This window comes from Adiantum capillus-veneris, chromosome 22 (assembly GCF_014529385.1).
Source record: "Adiantum capillus-veneris isolate H3 chromosome 22, ASM1452938v2, whole genome shotgun sequence".
Classification (NCBI taxonomy): Eukaryota; Viridiplantae; Streptophyta; class Polypodiopsida; order Polypodiales; family Pteridaceae; genus Adiantum; species Adiantum capillus-veneris.
Window position 1 is genome coordinate 92326332 of NC_140952.1, and position 20216 is coordinate 92346547.

A 20216-nucleotide genomic window follows, 5' to 3' on the forward strand; every position below is an offset into this window, starting at 1 on the left:
AAGCTAAGAGGACTCGACGTCGCATCAACCTCCAAGACTTCCCTCTTGGACATGGAATGGCTCTGTACAACTTGTTGGAAGACATGAGAGGTAAGGGTCCTGATATCTCATGGCCTCAATTTCTTGCATTATGTCCACAAGTAAGGAGGGATTTAACAAGGGCAGTTAGCACTAGGAGAAAGGTAAAAGAGAGTGTGCCTGTTGTAAAAATTGCACAAGCTGAAATGAATGAGGACATTACACCGGTGCTAGACTGTTACATCAAAGGAAGATTGGTTAGGAAAGGTCTAGTGGATGGGGGTGCACAAATTTGCATCATGACAGAGGGACTCATGCAAAGACTAGGCATGCACATCCATGAGACACCTGAAATCAAAGTCAAGATGGCAAACAATAGCAAGGCTAGGTGTGTAGGCATTTGTAAAAATGTCTTTGTAGAGGCCTTTGGCATTAAGAAAGCGGTGGATTTTTATGTTATGTCGACCAAGGGAAGTGGTTATCCATTTATCCTAGGAAGACCATGGCTAATGAAAATGCGAGCTTTGCAGGATTGGGAGAGTGGGAAATTAATTTGCAGGAATGACAATCATAAGAAGGTTGTCTTTGACATGAAGGAGCAACGCCAAGAGGAGCTCCATGAAGAATCATCTCAAAGTGAGACGGAAGAAGGTTGGACCGATAGCACTTCAGAAGAAGAAAGTAGCGACAACATTACTGAAGAGGAGTCTTCCATCGAAGTCATGGGGGTAAGGTTTAAGCCAAGCAACCAAGAGACCTCTTGTCAAGGCTTGGAGGAGGTAGGTCCTCAAGAGAACGAAGGTGTTCAAGATGAAAGGATGCTGGAAGGTATGCTATCAACAACACTTACAAAGGATGAAAGAGAGGAGTTCAAATGTGTGCTAAGGAAGTTTCCTAGGCTTTTTGCTAAAGACTACACCGACGTGCGTGGGGTAGATGTTGTTCAACACAAGATTGAGTTAAAGTCTGAAGCCACACCTAAAGCTCAAAAGCTACGAAGGCTAGGAGCCATTAAGGAGCAGGCTCTACTCAAGGAGGTAAGAAAGCTTCTAGCAGCAGGTTTCATTTATCCAGTGGAGAATTCAGAGTGGGTCTCTCCCGTTGTTGTCACTCCTAAGAAAAACGGCAAGTGGAGGGTGTGTGTGGATTATCGTCCACTTAATGAGGCAACAAAAAGAGATCACTTTCCCCTCCCATTTCAAGATGAGATACTAAATGAAGTAGCTGGTCATGAGAAGTACACTGTGTGTGATGGCTACTCGGGTTACTTTCAAATAGGTATCGCATTGGAGGATCAATTGAAAACAACCTTTATTACTCCTTGGGGTTGTTATGCTTTTAGAGTCATGCCATTTGGCCTGACAAATGCTCCTGCAACTTTCCAACGCTTCATGAACATGGTGTTTCAAGCATTCTTTGGAAAGTCCATTAGGGTTTTTATTGATGATTTTTGCATTTATAGCTCAAAATCATTGCATCTACAAAGGGTAGAAGAAGGTTTAAAGAAGCTCTATGACATGGGAGGTCAACTCAACCCCGACAAGTGTCACATAGCTGAGGATGAAGTGATCTTGCTTGGTCACAAGGTTTCCTATAAAGGCATTGAGGTGGATCCTTCAAAGGCAAAGGCTCTTATTGAGCTCCCCTCACCCAAGAATCTCAAAGAGGTCATATCATTCATTCGAAAAGTGAAGTATATGTCACGCTTTATTCACTTAGCTTCAGAGTTGCTTCATCCTTTGCAAAAGTTGACACAACAAGTAGAATTTGCATGGTCTAATGAGCTTGAAGAGTATTTTTGTAACATTAAAGTCATTTTGTCAGAGCTACCAACACTCATACCTCCTTGTTGGGAGTACACATTCTTTGTTAGCTCTAGTGTTGGAAGGGAAACAATTGGTGCTGTGTTGCTACAACAAGATCCCCACAGTACAAGGATGCGACCCATCTACTTTGCTAGTAGGGTCATGAATGCTTTGGAGAGAGACTACACAGAAGCAGAACTCATGATGCTTTCTCTCATGTTTGCGGTGAGAAAGTTTAGATCCTACCTGCTACCAAAACCTTTTGTAATTCTCACTGCAGAGAATTTGTTCCCTTGGGTGTCATCTCAAATGAATCTTAGTACTAGGATCTCAAAGTGGATTATGGAGTTGCAAGAGTTTCAATACTCTTTCAAGGTAGAAGATAGTGTGCGTGCACAATTGGCAGGGATTCTCACTTATAGGGTGCATGAAAAGGAGATTAAGGTGCCTGAAGTAAAGACCCTACCATTACCACCACCAAAAAGTATTCCTAATGCTTTTACCTTGTTCTTTGATGGAGCTTTTCATCGAGCCACAGGAAAAGCAGGGGGAGGGCTAGTGTTGCTCAACCCAAGTGGAGAAGTGGTCATGAAAGAGAAGTTCAATCTACCAAGTTCAGCTAGCAACAATGAAGCAAAATACGACACACTAATTCATGGTTTGAAGATGTGCATTGGACAAGGGATACAACGCCTCATGGTAAAGGGAGATGCACTTCTCATTGTTAAACAGATTTTAGGCATTTGGGCATGCAAGAATGAAAGCTTACGGACAAAAGTTCATGCCATTTGTAGATTGTTTAATCAATTTGAAGAAGTGCAACTATATCATATTCCTAGGAAACAGAATGAAGATGCCGATTTACTTGCACAGCAAGTAGTTACATGTGTTGAGAAAGAAGTGCAGGTCATCATGGTGGCAGCAACTGTCAAGCAACCGAGATACCAGGGATTGGAGTCATTGACTCCCATTATTAGCTACATTTTGGAGGGCGAGTTTCCACAAGACTTCACGAAGGCTCAGAAGAGGAGACTCATGAAGAAGGCAAGCGCATATCTCTTCCTAGAAGGCTCCCTCTATCAAAGAGGGAAGGATAAAGTGTGCAGAAGAGTACCAACTATCGCGGAAATTCCAGCCATTCTAAAAGGTTTGCATGAAGAGGCATGTGGTGGTCATTTTTCCCAAGAATTAACTGTGAAGAAGATTTTGCTTGCGGGGTATGTTTGGCCAAGTCTGCATGTGGATGTCCAACATTGGTGTAAAAGTTGTCACAATTGTCAGGTAAATGGGAATAGAAGATTGATTTATGGTCCAAGGCAAATCGTGCTTGCAAATGGACCCTTTGAAAAGTGGGGCATTGATGCTATGGGTCCTCTGCCTAGGACAAAAAATGGTAAACTCTACATTCTAGTGGCTGTAGACTATATGACTAGGTGGGTGGAAGCACAAAGTGTGGCAAAGGTAAATGAGAGGACAGTGAGCAAATTCGTCTACACTCACATTTGTTGTAGATTTGGCACACCTTTGGAGATTGTTTCTGATGATGGTCCAGGGTTTAGAAAGGGATTGCTCACAGAAGTCTGTGAAGAACTTCACATTCTACATCGTCACAGTACACCCTACTATCCCCAATCAAATGGTTTGGTAGAAAAAGCTAATGGTGTCATTGCAGGCATCATTAGAAAGATGGTGAGAAACAAGACAAAGTTGTGGGATGACTTCTTGGATGGTGCCTTGTGGGCGTATCGAACCACATATAGGAAAGCCACGGAGTTTACACCATTTCACTTGGTCTATGGTCAAGAGGCTTTACAACCAATTGAGCTCAACATTCCAACAATGCGACTTCATGACAAAGCAGCACAAGATGATCAAGAAGCATGGATGGATCGACTTCTTACCTTAGCTGAGCTTGAGTGGAAAAGAGAAGCAGCATACGAGTGCTACAAGAGGAAAGCTATGCAGGCGAAGGAGAAGCTTGACAAGAAACTAAAGGACAAAGGCATCAATGAAGGAGATCTGGTGCTAAGGTATGACAATCGACTCGATAATCGTTTTGATGCCAAGTTTGAAACTAGATGGCAAGGGCCATACATAGTCAAGAAGGCTTTCAATTCAAGTTACTATCAGCTTATGGACTTGAATGGTAAAGAGCACTCCAGGAAAGTAAACGGGTATCGCTTGAAGCCCTATTTGAGTCGCCTTCTACCAAAGGATCTACCAAACATATGTCAAAAGGCCACTGTCTCATGTAAGTATTGTTACATGAAGCATGAGTGTAACTCCAGCCAAAATTCTGAGGGGCCAAACAATAAAGATCTCGTCAAGGACTCTGAAGCACTCTCTTTGGAAAAGATGCTCTATGATGGTACATGAATATACCATCATCCAGGGGGAGGGCTAATGATAGCCGTTTTTCAGCTCTTTGTAATTGCCACAGTGAGTTACCTCACCCTACCAAAATCACCCAAACACTGTGGCTATCCCTACCATTTCACTGTACATAGGCGTGCGTGAGTCACGGGACTTTTCCCATATCTTCTTAAAAAACCCTCAATTAGCTAGTCATTGGGCTAGTTGAGCCAAAAAAATAAAAAATAAAAAAATATAAGTATATTATGGCCCATGCGTATGTAAATGTTTCTTTGTATATAGGGCCTAAATAAAAGATTTTTTCATAATTATTTTGGTATTTATTTAAATATTTCTATCTAGGTGTGTGATATTTATGCTCTGTACATTGCCTCACCATTACCACAATTTTTCTTACCATTTTTCATATTCTTTATTCCATATAGAAATATTTTCATGTAAGCTTCTCTTATATTTGGTGTAACTCCATCCCAACAAAAATCCAAAAAAACTAGTTCACTATTGTGATTTTTTCCTTCCTACATATATTCTCTATTACTCTCATAAATTAGACCACCAAAAATATTCATCTTTTTATGGTAGACTTATAATGAGAGAGATTTATTTTGACCCCTTTATATTTTTCCACCTATATTATTTATATTTGACATGTACATATTTTTTAGACCCCTCAATATTTGATTTTCTTAGTTGTGCTATTCACTTATATCATGATCTCAACAATATCTTCAATTATAGACCTACCAAATAAGGTCAAGGGTAGGTGGCATGCATACATGCATTGTGGAGGGCTCACTCTTGGAGGTATTCAAAAGAATCATCCAAAGAAGGACCCCACAAGGACCTTGTGTAGTGGAAAAAAACGGTCGGTTTTGCTGAATTTTTAAAGTTCACTTGCTCTCCGAATTTTAAAAGGTGATACAAACAAAAGTTGTAGCTCGTGGGCTGAACTTTTGCCTCAAATTTTTTCATATTTTTTTGAGCTACGAGCTGTGAGCTATGATTTTATTAGTGGACCCTAGTTTTCCCATGCTATGCAGCCACACTCTCTCTTCCACTTTATCATTTTCCTCTTTCACACACACTTCTCCACTCATCATCCCCACCTCTCTCACCACTCCTCTCTGCACCCTACTCACCTTCTCCTCAACCTTGAAGAATAAGAGAAACCATGGTGAACTCATACCTCCCACACACAATTCCATTCCAAAATTGACCACCTAGTCTCATTTTTCCTCCTCCAAATTACCCATATCTATAAAAAAAACCAAAAAATTCAGCCCCTTCTCTCAAAAGACAGCATCATGGTGGTTGATTACTTAGCTTCAATTACCTTTTCTCTCAAGGAAGGTCAAGAGTGGAGAAAAAATGTACCGTCAAAGCTAGTGGACCGTCAACAAGCGTCAAAATTGGCCCTACTCAAGACACTTGGAGCATCAACCTTGTAAGAAATCCACCTTTTCTTACCTCTTAAGAGTTTTTCTTCCTTATTTGTATCCTACATGGATACTCCCATTGTAAATATCCAATTCCATTTGTAAATTAATACTAACTCTACTAACACTAGCCCACTATGAAAAGTCCTATCACCTCCATTTCTCTCCTCTCTCTTTCCCCACCAACTTCTTGATAATTCCAAGCAAAAGAAATTAGATAAATTGTTGAAAATCTAACCCAACCATGGTTAGAGGAGTAACCCTAGCCTTCAAAATTGCTATAAAAGGAGGGTGTAGCTAGCACAAAAGGGAAGGAGCCATAAGCAAGAGCACTATGCTATAGCTTGAGAAGCCAAGCTCAACCTCTCTAGAAGGAGCTCTTGAGTGGAAGCTCATTGTCTTATGCACGTGCATGTGTTGTAATAGGGGATTAGCAAGGGAACTCTATGCCATTGTAAGAGAGAGAGTGATCATTCAATTGAGAGTAGGAAATCTATCATTTCTCCTACTAGTGTAAGCCCAACATTTGTTGAATCAAGGAGGGTGGATTTGGACTAAGCTTGGATACTTTGTCTCCCTTCCAACGTGAAGTAATGGACAACAATGATGCATAAGTGTCTTGGTGTTTTTGGTTAAGTTCTTGATAGCTTGTCTCTGGTGTTGTCATCAATCTAGCCATAAATCCCACATACTGTAAGAGGGCGACAGGGTGGAGAGGACTCCCCTGGCCTTAAGACAGTGATTGGGGTGGCTTTTATTGTGATGTGTTGTGGTGAAATTTACGCAAGCTATGTTGAACAAATACTAATCTCACTTTGATTTGTCATGACAGATTTGTAAGAAGGTATTAATGCAACAAGCACCCCCTCTCCCTTTCTCTCTCTTTCTTAAATATATAGTTGTGTTTGCTTGATCATTGCCGATACATTTCAAAGCAGCCCGAGCACTATCTCTCTCTCTCTCTCTCTCTCTCTCTCTCTCTCTCTCTCTCGTGTTTTAGTGTGTGAGAGTGCTCCATTGGTGTTAGGGTTAGTGTAAATTCCTTGCTTGTTTGTGGGTTGCTCTAACGATTCTCCTCTTTTGTGTCCTAGTTCGCTCTTAAACTAGGTGGTGCCCCTTGTGTAGTTGGGATTTGGCTGTGGGTTTGTTGTTTTGGTTTGTGTTGTGTTGTGCCCCAGCCCCATTGAGCGGCACGGGAGCCTTGAAGGGTGTCTAGAGGTTGCTCTTCTTGTCGCCCGCGCCGGACCGCTTCAGTAGTCTCCCGCCTTATTTAATGGTACAGGTTTTGCTTTAATCTTTTTTAGCATTTGGTTTTTTGGTATTTTTTAAGAAATGATTTGTTGGGGAACCATTAGCCCTATTTTCTCCAAATTTTTTCCTACTTCTTTCCAAAGATGAGGTCTTAACTGTAGTAAATTAGATAGAGTTAGCATGCAATTTATAAGAGACGACATCAACTCATGAAGAGCCTTAATGTCCATAATCTTTGGATCACATTTCCATTGAGATGGTACTCTCCTAAATTTTTTTCATCGTTGCTAATGATTGAAGGTAAGGTTTTTAGAATTTGAGGTTTGGTGTCTTCTGATATCTCTATCCCTGCATCACTGTATAGTGATTAGATATCGTTGAGGTACAACTCGTGGTCTAGATTGATTTCAGTGATAGGGGCTGACTCAAGGGTTGAAATTCCGTCTTTTTTGTTTCTAATATCCTCCCACATAGCCTATGGCCATGGTACTCTACTTTTGGCTCTTCTTGGTCTTTATTTACAAGACTTTAGTTCTCCATTTCTTGGATTCTTTTGTGGATTAGCACCTCCATTTTTGGAGCATTTGGACCATGTGGTTCCATAAGAGCTTCAGCCGCCTGGATGAACTCCTTGCACATTTTCAACCTCTCTTTTACAGACCCTGGATGAGGATACATCATCCAACTATGCTCTTGGGTATGATTGGGTTTTAGCCTAGCTTCATAGGCTTGCAATAATGCGTCTAGTGTTGATTCACTTTCTCCACCAAGGTTGAATCACTTGAGTTAGTCTTTGACTCTTTACATCCCTTTGCATTTTTCTTGTTCTCTTGCTCTCATCCAAGCAGTTCTTTCGTTTGGTGTAGTTTTGTTTCCAACATTGTTTTCTCCTTCAGCATCTTCAATTTTGATTTGTCTCGTACATTTAGGTTCTAACCATAGCCTTGGTTTATTCTTCTAATCATCTCCTTGACCACTTGATCAAAGCTCTACACTGTAGGAGTTTGAACATCTAGCTTTGTTGTGGGTTCGCTCTTTGGAGAAGAATAACTACTAGTCATGCTTTCTACATCATACGTCACCTCTTCGTACGCCTTGCAATTGTCAACTAGATATAGAGCTTCTCTAGTGACTTGCTCGAACGTTGTGCATCCTTTAAAATGTAGGTTCTTTTTTAGAGTTTTTTTCACCAAGACCTTTATGAAGAGAACTGATAGCCTCTCATCTTGTGGTAACTCTCTCTCAGGACATCTCTCTATGTATTGTTTGAAGCAAAGTAGATCTTCCTTCACTCTCTCGTTCTTTTTTTGTTTGAAAGTGTAGATCTGGGACATTGTGTTGTGTTTGATCCCCTTTTAAGAGAAATCCTCTGTGAATTCTTGCAAGAGTTATACTATGTTGAAAAAATCATCTCTGTTTAGTGGTTGCGTATGGAAATTTTCAATTTGTTCAACTCTCAAAACTTTTTTGAAGAGTGAGATATGAGCATATGGATCCCCTAACCATTGTACTTTGTCTTAATGCATTGGTCCATTTGATATGGTCTCAATTCTTGTGGTCCAATCATCAATCTAATCAGTTCATGGTCTCTTAGAAATATGTCTCATTCTCTCCTCTCATCTCATAAAAAATCCCGGTGGAATCCTCTCTGATATGTGCTCTAGCATTGTTTTTGGATGAAAGTAAGTAGAGAATGGAGTATTTTTGTATGTGTATCATTATAAGTCAATTGGATCAACAATTTTGTACTCACATCCATACTTAATTATCATCAAAACTTGCACTCCGTGGGCATATGTATACATGAATGGACAAAGGTTCTTATGGGCGGTCAACTCTCTAACATTGGGTTCTATACACTTGTAGAAGATATATGGATCCCCGTTTGTGAACCTATATAAGCCCTCATGAGCATAATCTGTAAGCATTCTCATGGATTCATTGGTTTTGATGAATCTCACAATTGGTTTGTCAATCAAAGGATGCCTCTCCTCTAGGTATTCTCCCAATTCCGATGTTGTTGGCATTGCTGTGTTTCTTGCATTTTTCATGTCTCTGAGTGGAGTAGAAAATTTTGGTGGTGGATGATTTGTCATGGTTAAGGCTCACTCAAATCTCAAGGCAATCTCGAAGAAGTCCTCTTTGGCTTAGAGTCACTTATCCCTTTTTGCCCCTAGTCAGGTCTCTTAGAAGTTAGGAATTTGTGACTTTGTTGGTCTCTAGAAACTAGTATTGGGTACCCTAAAAGTTTGGAATTAGGAAACCTAAAAAAATTCGGGTTCAAAACCAAAACTTATTGCCCACAAACTTTCTTCCTGGCTTTTTTGACTCAATTTGGAGTTGTCTATCAAAAGTTTGGAGCCCAAATTGACTTTTCTTGGTACCATCAAAGTTAGCATGACTAGTAGGTCCTATGGTATCAATTTTTTTTGAAAATGGACCTTTGGATTGGAAATTTGGTTAGTTCTGGAATTTTGTTAAAATGATTGACAATTCTGGGCTTTTTGATTGGTTTTTGATATCCAAATTTAGTTTTGAAAAGACCACTAGACTCCTTAAGATGTGCTCTAGCTATGGTACAAGTTTGATCTTAGTGTGTGACAGGAGGACATGGATCACGATCCATGTACCCTTGTGTTAGAAGGTGATGAAATTGGTACACAACTTACCCTTGGTCCTCTAATACCAGCTATATAGTTTTTGTGTGGTTTGGATTTTTTTAGGTCAAGCAAAGGTTTATATGGTGGTTTTTACCTTGAACTATCTTTTGCCCTTTTCACCCACTTTTTGAACTTTTTTGGCAATGCTTCTTTGGGAATTTTTGTTTCAACTTGTACCAGTTACCCACTTGTTAATATCCAACCAAAGATCATGATGAGGTACATGGATCGCAATCCATGTTTGACCTCATTTTGACATGAAACTTGATAAACTTATAGTACATGTTATGATAACACTCTTCACCAAATATTTTTAAATTTGAATCACTTTTGCCTAACCAAAAGCAAAATTTTGTGTCTGCTGTGGTTTTTAGCTATCTAGCAAAATTTCGGTGTTCTGATCAACTTTTTGCAATTTTTTGCTATGGTCCCTTTTGGCAAAGTTGTTCGACTACTTATCAAGGATGTACTGGTCAAATATCAGTCCCAAATGTAAAAAAGGTACATGGATCGCGATCCATGTTTGGAAGCATTTTGTGAATTTTGTTCTACTAGTTCTCTATTCCCTGTAGAAGCCAAAACCTCACTCCTTTTTGAATTTGGAACACCAAAAGTTTTGATTGTCCAAAATTTTACTAGAATTCCAAGGTTTTGTGAAGATTTGTCCAATTTCTTGATTTTGGATATACTTTAGCAGTCTATTTATGTTCACACTCAGGATTCTAGTGTCTGAGAGCCAGCTTTAGCAGTGGGTGACAACTTCCAATCAGCTGATCACATAGGTACTGAAGCGGTCCCGGGCGGGCAACAAGAGAGGCGACCTCTAAACACCCCTCAAGGCTTCTATGTTGCTCAATTGAGGCTGGGGCAACCACAAGCAAGGAACAACAACAACAAACCCACATCCAAAAAAGTGAAGGGGTACCACCTAGTTATGGGATGTAAACTAGGACGCAAGAGAGTTTTTTGTTACGACCAAGAGGAGACACAACAAAACACATACAAACAATCTCACACACCAAGACACACACCAAATGGATCAATAGAGAGCTAGAGCAGAGGGATGAGTGAGGCTATCATAGAGCTTGCACAAAACTAACCCAATGCTTAGTGAATGCTAAACACCCCCATCACACACACACACACACACACACAGACACACACACACACACACACACACACAGTCTTAGGGTTGTGGGACACCTCTCACCACCATACCCTCTTACAATGACTAAGAGCTTAGCAATGAAAACACACTAATCACTTTCTCAAACAAGCTCAAATGATAGAACTTAAAAGGTACAAGTCACCTCGCATTTGCCAAAGAACTTTACACAATTGAAATGACAAATATTTTGAAGCCAAGCACACCTTTGAATCACCAAAACCTCAATTTTTGATAGTAGAAGATCACGTACAATAGTGGGTTGAGATAGGGAACTCACACTCTCTCACTTTGCAATGTGTAGCATCGAAGCTTCTCACACCAAAATTGAAACTCACAAGGTGATGACTACACCTAAATCTCTCCTCGTATATAGAGTGTTGGATGCTACATGAGATGTTGGAGATGATTTACAAGAAGGAGAGGGGCCTATTTATAGGTTGGAGACCCCTCATTAATATTATTGGAAATCCTAATTTACAAGCTAGTCAAATCAAGATTATGATTTTTTGAGTATCAAAATATGGTGGGCTTTCTTTCTCTTCTTGAGTCTTGGATATGAGCTCAAGAGAAAGGCATTATTGATGGTAGATAGGGTGAACTTATAGAGTTAAGGAAGGAGAGAGAGAGAGAGAGAGAGAGAGAGAGAGAGAGAGAGAGAGATTTTACTATGTACATATCTTGAGGTGAGGTGTCTTTTAAGGTTAGGTCAATGGATATTTTGTGTAGTAGGTTAGTGGTTAGTGTTAGCAATCACTAAAAAGTTACTGATATATTTACAATGGGTAGAATGAGGTGGATGGTTGAAGGAAGAGAGGTAAATAAAGTAAGGGAATCCTTGTGATGGTGAAGCTTTGTATAAGTTTTGTACTTACTTGTGTAGGTTCTCAAAAATGATTTTTGATCCTCTTCTTCTTTATTTCTTCTTACGTCGTTATTGCCAAGGTTGAATATCCAGGATGAAAATGCCGATGTTGGTTGATGAGAATCCCCAATTAGTAGAGATTAAGCATGATTTACATGCTGAATTTATATATATAGAGAAGAACTACAAAGGAATTGTAATCTAGAAGTGATAGAGAGAGACATAGGGAGGATGTATGTACATGTAGAAGCCCCTATGAGAGCTATGGAGGTGAGAGGGGAGGTTAATGGTGAAGAGGGTGAGAGAAACCATGGAAAGCGCAGGTTTGAGAGAGGGATAGAGAGGAATGAGAGTGTATGTGTGTGTGTGTGTGTGTGTGTGTGTGTGTAGAAGTGTGATTCGTGAAAGGAGGTGAGAGAAGACTATGGTGACTAGCAAGAAAATCCACTCCACAAAGTCTTTGTGGGGTCCCTCTTTGGATGATTCTTTTGAATGCCTCCAAGAGTGAACCTTGCATAATGCATGCATACATACCACATATCCTTGACCTTATTTTGTGGGTCTATAAGTGAAGATATTGCTAAGCTCATGATATAAGTGAATAATAAAAACAACTTAGGAAATCAAATATTGAGTGGTCTAAAAATATGTACGTGTGAAAATAAAATAATATGAGTAGAAACAATATAAAGAGGTTAACTTAAAAAAGTATATCTCTCATTATGAGGCTACCATAAAAAGATGAATATGTTTGGTGTTTTAATTTATAAGAGTGAAAAGAAGAATAATTGTAGAAAGGAAAAATCCATAATAGTAAAAATATACTCACGCTGATAAAACTAGTGTTTTGTTATTTGCATTGGGGTGGAGTTCTACCAAAATTTAGAGAAGCTTGGATAAATTTTTTTGTTTATAGTATAGAGGGAATGCACAATGGTAAGAAAACTGTGGTAATGGTGAGTCAATGTATATAGCATATTTAAGCAAATAACGCACACTGGGTAAAAATATTTAAATACCAATTTAATATCGTCGATGGTAGCTCCAAAAAACATGAAACATTTGAGACAATTATTGAGTCTGTGGGATACATTTTGTATTTTGATGAATTTTTCAAATTTGGAGTGGAGGTGGGCACAAAAAATTCTGCAAAACGGATTGTCGTCTTCCACTGCACAAAGTCTTTGTGGGGTCCCTCTTTGGATGATTCTTTTGGATGCCTTCAAGAGTGATCCCTTCATAATGCATGCATGTATGACATATATTAAAAGGTATTCCTAATGGCTTCAAAAAAATTAAAAGGTGCTCATAATTGAAAGATTCCACTCAAAAACAAGAAAAAAGATGCGTTAATCTATAGCAGGTAACAAAAGGCAATGACAAAGCACATAGATTTGCAACAATATTACCTAAGAAAGTTGAATACAACATTGTGTGTGTGTGTGTGTGTGTGTGTTAGAGAGAGAGAGAGAGAGAGAGAGAGAGAGAGAGAGAGAGAGAGAGAGAGAGAGAGAAGCGTCAAAGAGAACTTAGAAGAAAATGCTCAAGGAAAAATGTTTGAGTAGAGAAACACCTATTTATATGGACACAAAAGGTCTTTTGACTTTCCATCTTCATTTGTCTTTTGACTTTTCACCTTCATTCTTCTTTTGACTTTCCACCTTCATTTCTCTTTTCATTTCCTAAACTCACCCTTCACTTATGCACTTCATATGTTTTGAAAGAATTTTTATTTTTTTGAGATTGGGGAGACCTAATGCATGCATGCATACCATATATGCTTGACCTTGTTTTGTGAATTTATAAATAAAGATATTGTTGAGCTCATGACATAAGTGAAAATACAACTTAGGAAATCAAATATTGAGTGGTCTAAAAATATTTTTGGTTTTTTAATTTATGAAAGTGAAAAGAAAAATAATTGTAGAAAGGAGAAATTCACAATAGTGAAAATATACTCACACAAATAAAACTAGTTTTTTGTGATTTGTGTTGGGGTGGAGTTCCACCTGCGAGGGAATACACAATGGTAAGAAAATTGTGATAATGGTGAGTCAATGTATATAGAATATTTAAGCAAATAATACACACTTAGGTAAAAAGAGTTAAATACCAAATTGATTATTAAAAATACTTATATTTAGGCACTATATACAATGAAATATCTACACATAAATGGGCCATACTGTTTAATTATTTTCTATTTTTATGTTTTTTTTTTGGCTCAACTAGCCCAATGACTAGATACCTGAGGGTTTTTAAGGAGATATAGGGAAAGTCCCCTAACTCACACACGCCTATGTACAATGAAAAGGTGATGATAGCCACAATGTTTGATTGATTTTTATGGGGTGACGTAGCTCACTATGGAAATTCCGAATAGCCAAAAAATGGCTATCATTAGCCCTCTCAGATAATGATACATTCATGAACCATTTATCCAATTGATTAGTCACACATCAATATCATGTAGATCTCATAGCATCTATCTTTGTTTGCTTTCATCTTTCATGAAGAACCTTTTCTCTATGATTAGAAAACCTTGTGTGCTATGAAAGGTTATCTCCAAAGCCAAGAGCATGATGCAATGAAGTGGTTGAGTAAACCACCTCCATTAAAAAAGGTTTCCATAAGCACCCCCAGGATCAAAGATCTTGAAGTTTTTTTTCCAGTGAGAAATGTATGGTATGGAATCACTTACTAAATTTGGTTGAAGAAACTTGTAGCTTTTATTATTGTCCATCATTTCTTCCACCACTATGAATGTGATGTATAAGATAGGTTGCTCTTCCTCCTGTGTAAATTTGATGTATCTACTATGATCTTCAAGAACTTATATGAGCATATCTCTGAACTCTATCTTATAAAAGTCATTCAACCTAGTTAGGCTCATCAAGTCAAAAATTCCATTATCTTCATAATTTAGGAAAGCTTGTGACACATGCCTCCAGCTACTATCTGAAGTTGTTGCCAAAATTCTACTTAGACAATAGACCAGGGTTTCTATTGCTTCCAACACCTTGGAAGAGAATAGATTTTAGTAAGGAAAACTTGCAAATTGCAAGTTTTTCATCTATGAAGAAGACCAAAAGCATCCAAATGTGAGACCTCCATACACCAAAAAACCAAATGTAGAAAGTTTGGAAACTTCTAAAGTGTATTATCAAAAACTTAGAAGGGTATGCTGCCCAGGATAAAAGGCATATGTGAAGAGAGGAGAGGTTGACTCTGAAGAGGTGAAACCCAATGTGAAGTTGATTGGAACTTCAAAAACTTAGGTTTTCTTGCTAAGAGATTGTTCTATTAATGAAATGCCACCCATCAATGCACCATTGGAGAGAATAATACCTTTTGATAGTTTCCTTTTATGATTTTATTTTATGCTACTCTCCCATGTTTTTCATCCACTTCTAAGCCCTCCCATTGGTAAGCTTGGAACTCCTCACATTGTACCACCTCAAAGGTTGATGGATTACTTTATGATTTTGTGAAAACTTTGGCTTCTTGCATGATAGGTTCCTCCATGCTTAACAGATATGGGTCATACCAATGCTTTTCAACATCCTCACACACTTCTTGAAGATTATCCTCCCATGGATTCAACTCACACTCTTCTACTTTGTTTTGGAGTTGGCATTCCATGTACACAGTCATCTCTCTATGATCAATGTGGTCTATGATCTCCCCACTTATGATTTCCTCTTCTTCTTCACTCTCTTCTTATAGACGAGACACACTCTCAGAACATTCCATAGGATCAAGGTTACCTTCAAGGTCTTCATTCCCCATAGAGTCATGTTGCACAAAATCTTCATCTGAAATTGATTCTTTGCCAAAAGGTTGGATGTATCCATTATTGAATCATCATCAATGCCATTTGAGATATCTTGTGTCAATTGTTGCATGCTTGTGATAAAAGTAGAAGAAAGAGATGCCACATTTGAATCTCTACGACCCACTTTAGCACTTGAATAATGAGTTGGCATGTAAACATCATCTTCAACATTTGTTGGAGTAGAAGGAGAGAAATATGGCAAAGGAGATGATTCCTTGATTGAAATTATTTCCTAATGGTTGGTTCTTCTAGCATGATGGAAGCCATTTTTGATATAGAAGTACTTGAGAAACTTTCTTCAAGCAATAGATATTGCTTCTCAAAAGTAGAGGGTTCACTACAAGTAGCCTTTGTCTTTAGAAAGGAAGACAATCCAAAAATAAATTAATCCGTCTTTACATAATTTAGAAAAGTAGAATTAAATACACATCTTGTCCATTGATGAGAAAAATCCTCCTCATAAGCATAGTAGTCTTCACCATGTTGTTGAAGGCTCCTCAGTGAAGCCCACGCTTGCTTTGTTTTTGGCACTTTAAAGAATTTGGTCTTCAAGGCTTTGGAAATTTGGGTATATCCATATTCAATATGAGAAGACATACTCCAAAACCATTGCTTAGTGTTTCCTCTGAGGCATAGCAACAAAAAATCCCCTTTCTCAATGTCAATCCTTTTGCCAAGGATATGGAAAATCATTCTAAAATCACCAAGAAAATCATCAACATCTTCTTCTAGATTCCTAAAGAAGATTGGGATATACTAAAAGGTATAGCATTTCATAGTCTCAATGTTATAACCACAGAACGGTTAGTTCCAAACAATTATATTTGCTAATGACATGCAATTAACAACACAAAGTATTGAAAGGCCTTCCAACATAAATTCTAGATTCTTGTGTGAAAATATTTTTCCTTTTTTATGTTACGCCAATCCGTATCATGCATATTCTAGATCGGTTTTTGTTGTCTTGAAACTGAACTATGCACTCAAACTATTTTTCAAAGTTGCACTAGAATAAGATGAAGACATGCACATTAAAGGATGTGTGATAGTCAACAAGAGGCAGGATGACATCCCAAATCCCTCAAATTGTGTATGGAAATCCGTTATGTGCTTAGCTCTCAAAACCTATCCAAAGCTGGCCAAATGGTCATATAGGGTCCCCTGTCCCGCTATATTTTTTTACCTATTTTTGGAAATCTATTGGTCTAACTCTACAATTGTGTTAGGACCCCACTCTCTCCCTTCAAGCCGGTGTTTCTCCGATTAATCCCTCAAACTAGCTGTTTGGTAAGTGTGACTCATATGGACCTCTTATTGTCCTCATGTCACTCATTTCTCCCCTATTATAGGTGGTTTCTGCCTTTATTTCTATGTTGGTACCATTGAGGTGGCTACTCCTTGTTGCGCTTCCTCATTGGTTGGCCATGCTGTCATAAGATCTAGCATTTGGGATCATGGTTCCCATGATCACTTCATGGATTGAGTGTCCCCGGTACTTTGTTTGTTCAATCTCCTTTGGAGTCATCATGATAGAATTATTGCTGTAACAATCCTTAAAGAGATGAGCGAGAACTTCTACTAGTTCCTTTTTCTTGCTTTTGAAAATGTACATAATTTTCAAGGGCGTCAGTTGCCCTAATCTGGCATGGGTAGCCCATACCAAATCCTTAATATTGTTTTCTTCCCAGCAATAAACTCCAAGTCTTGGATTATCATTGAGGATGTGTTTCAATGGTTTAGCATCTATTAACTCATACCCTTCTTATTCTAACACTAGAGGTCCCTCCTTTACAACCTTATCTGGTATTAGAGTATCAACCTCTATCCCCATTTATCCCATTGAATCAAGGTCTTGTATCTTGAAATAATGTACTACATCTTGTTCTATATATAGGTCATCTTGTTTGTTTTGCCCTAACCTCCTCTTCAACATCAATGGTATGGTCGTCTATCCTCACTACAAAATCCTCATTTGGAATAAATCTGGGCTTCATACTTGTTGGACTTGAAATAAGTGAAGATGTGCTTGAACTTGAGGGAGGTCCGAGTTCCTGATTGTGTCGAAAAAGAAGACATGTCTGAGCTTGAAGGAGTAAGTTTCCGGTACTTCTTCCGCAATAGTTTATAATGGTCTCCCTTGGTTTACACTCTATTATGTGGATGCTATGCTCCTATTCTCTCCTAAGTCAATTGAGTTTCCCGAAATTCTACCAGATCTTAGGTTCATATATAGATTTATGCAACGTAATTGAATTGATACTTCAAACCTGTAAGGTTGTCTTTGGTTTCAAATGCAATGCTTTTGCTATTTGCTCTCCGGTCCTTCACAAATTTGCAATTCCCTCACACGACAACACTTAAAGCCGTATGTAACTCCTTAATTTGTCAATCCTTTATCACAAAATATATAAAAATTTCTTTCTAGTGCCCAATAGACCTTATGTGCAAAAAATGTGAAATTATACTCAGTTTTATCTTAAGCACGCCTAAGATGGTTGCACCTATCTGTAGGATCTATCTCAACTTTTTATCACACATTTGGGGTTTCCACGGCCTGCCAAAGTCAACCTTGGTGTTAAAATGTCAAAATTCTTTCGTGGTGGAAGATTTATCTTCGACGCGCCTAAGTTAAAACTTCTATATTTCAACATTTTTTTGGCTATTGTGACTTGGAGTGGATTCTACATGCGATTGTACAATGAGTTTTACAAAGTTTGAATAATTCACTAATGTTTTTATCACTGTTTTTTCTCCCACGGCTTGGTTTTTCAATTTTCTTGGTGTTTGTACCCTTACACAGCTCCACATTTTATGAAACTTGCTCAGGAGCTGTCTTATGGTCTTAGTAGACTCTATGAGTTGAAATTTTGTTAAAATACTCCCCTGGAGAGTTTTCTATCTTCGGCACGCCTAAGATAAATCTCTTCTAGAGTTACACATTTTTCATATTTTTCTTCACAGATTATTTTTCCCACAAGTTTTAGGATTTATCCACATCCTGGTTTCAAGTTTTAGCTTGATTTGGGTTTTCCATGTGATTTTTTTCATAAGTGTTAGAAGCTGGACACACCCCACGGAATCTAACTACTCGGAGGACTATTATTTTTGTAATTATTCATTCATTAAGAAAAACCCGAATTTTCACCTTGTAATTATTGGGACATACAGAAGTTTCTAGATTGTATCCCAGTTTTGATAGTTAGATTGAGTAGATGGTTGATTTTGTAACTTTAGGGTTTGAGAAGTTGTAAGGTATATATACCACTTTTTGACCTTAATAAAAAACCTTTTGTCATTTTAAAAACAAGTTGGAAGTCTGTGAGTGAGCGTACTGTGTACGAGAGAGAGAGTGTGAGCTTCGTCTTGACACTACGTGTGCTCCGGTGGTCGGAATTGAGTGCGGAGAAGTACATCGTGTTTCCCCCGAATAGAGCTACGCGCCAATACCAACATTGCGCGCGTACGGTCCACTTTGCGAGCTCCTTTTACGAGCTTCATCGGTTGTTTGGGTGAGCATACGTTGTCCGATTTTGCATTGCAGCATATCCACGCGTTCACATTGAGTAGAACTACACATTAGGCACTTTAGATTTTGGAAACGAAGACCTACAGATTTCGGCCAGACATCCTACGTGTTTCTGCACCGGGTGTTTTGGGTCGGGATTTTGGTTCATAGACCTTAGGGAGAGTGACCTATTGGTATTAGTAGGGTCTCCTTCAAGTTCTTTGGTGTTTCGAGATTGTTTGATGGGTGTTCAACTCTAGAAAGCGTTGTAGGAAGTTTCCTCTTATGCCCTCTTGAAGGCTGTGACTTAGACAATTGGTAGAGACCTCTATAGGAATTAGTTAGGATTCGGTCGAGTGTAGGTTGACACCTTATACTTGCTTCCACGCACCTACGGGTCGAGCTTCGTCCTTAGCTGACATTACATGTTAGGTGAGTTCTCGCTGTGCTGACGTCCGTCGCGGCGTATCCGTCCAACATTGGCGTCGCTGCCGGGGACAAAAACCTTAGGTAGGTGACCGAGACTAATCCTTGAGGATTGGGATTTTTGGCTTGCCAAGAGTCTCGCTTTACATTTAGATAGGATCAGAGGGTGGAGGACTCTCTAGGTCTTAGAGGGAGTCTAGGAGGCGTGTGTCTGGCCTAGATCCTTCGACTTAGGTAGACGAGGTTGACTTAGGTAGTTTTAGGTAGTAGTCGATTCCTAGAGTAGGAGTTGGAGTGGTAGAAGCGGTGAGAGGAGAGCTTGAGAGTACGGAGAGGCCAAAAAGCAACCAAAAACACCATTATCACCATTTCACACGATAGATAGGAGTAGAGTAAGTAGGACATCATGATTCAGGATCTAGAGCATTTCATGCATGTACACTTGCTTGGTAGAATCATTACAAGTTTGTAAAAGACGCAAAAGTGTGTTTGAAAGCCTAATTGAAGTCCAAAAGTTATTGTGAGTATTTCTGATAGATCTACAAAGCATCAGGAGCATTCCTGTCAGAAAAAAACTTTAATTTTAAGCAGGAGACATCCTACGTGTAGGATGTCTACACGCTAATCTGGGAGGAATTTTGGGTTTTGGAGTTGACCAGTGTGTTCAAAAGGTAGGGTTTACCCTAATTTCAACTGGAAAGTGGAAATTTGGCCATATCTTGACAGGATAAGGCCAGATTGGCTGAAATTGCCAGACATCCTACCCAAATAGTGTCAAAACATTATTTTGGGACCAAAACCATAAGATGGCTGCATGAGCATGTCTTGCATGATATATTGAGTGACTGAAAGGGGTTTCACCTCATTTGGGTAAGAA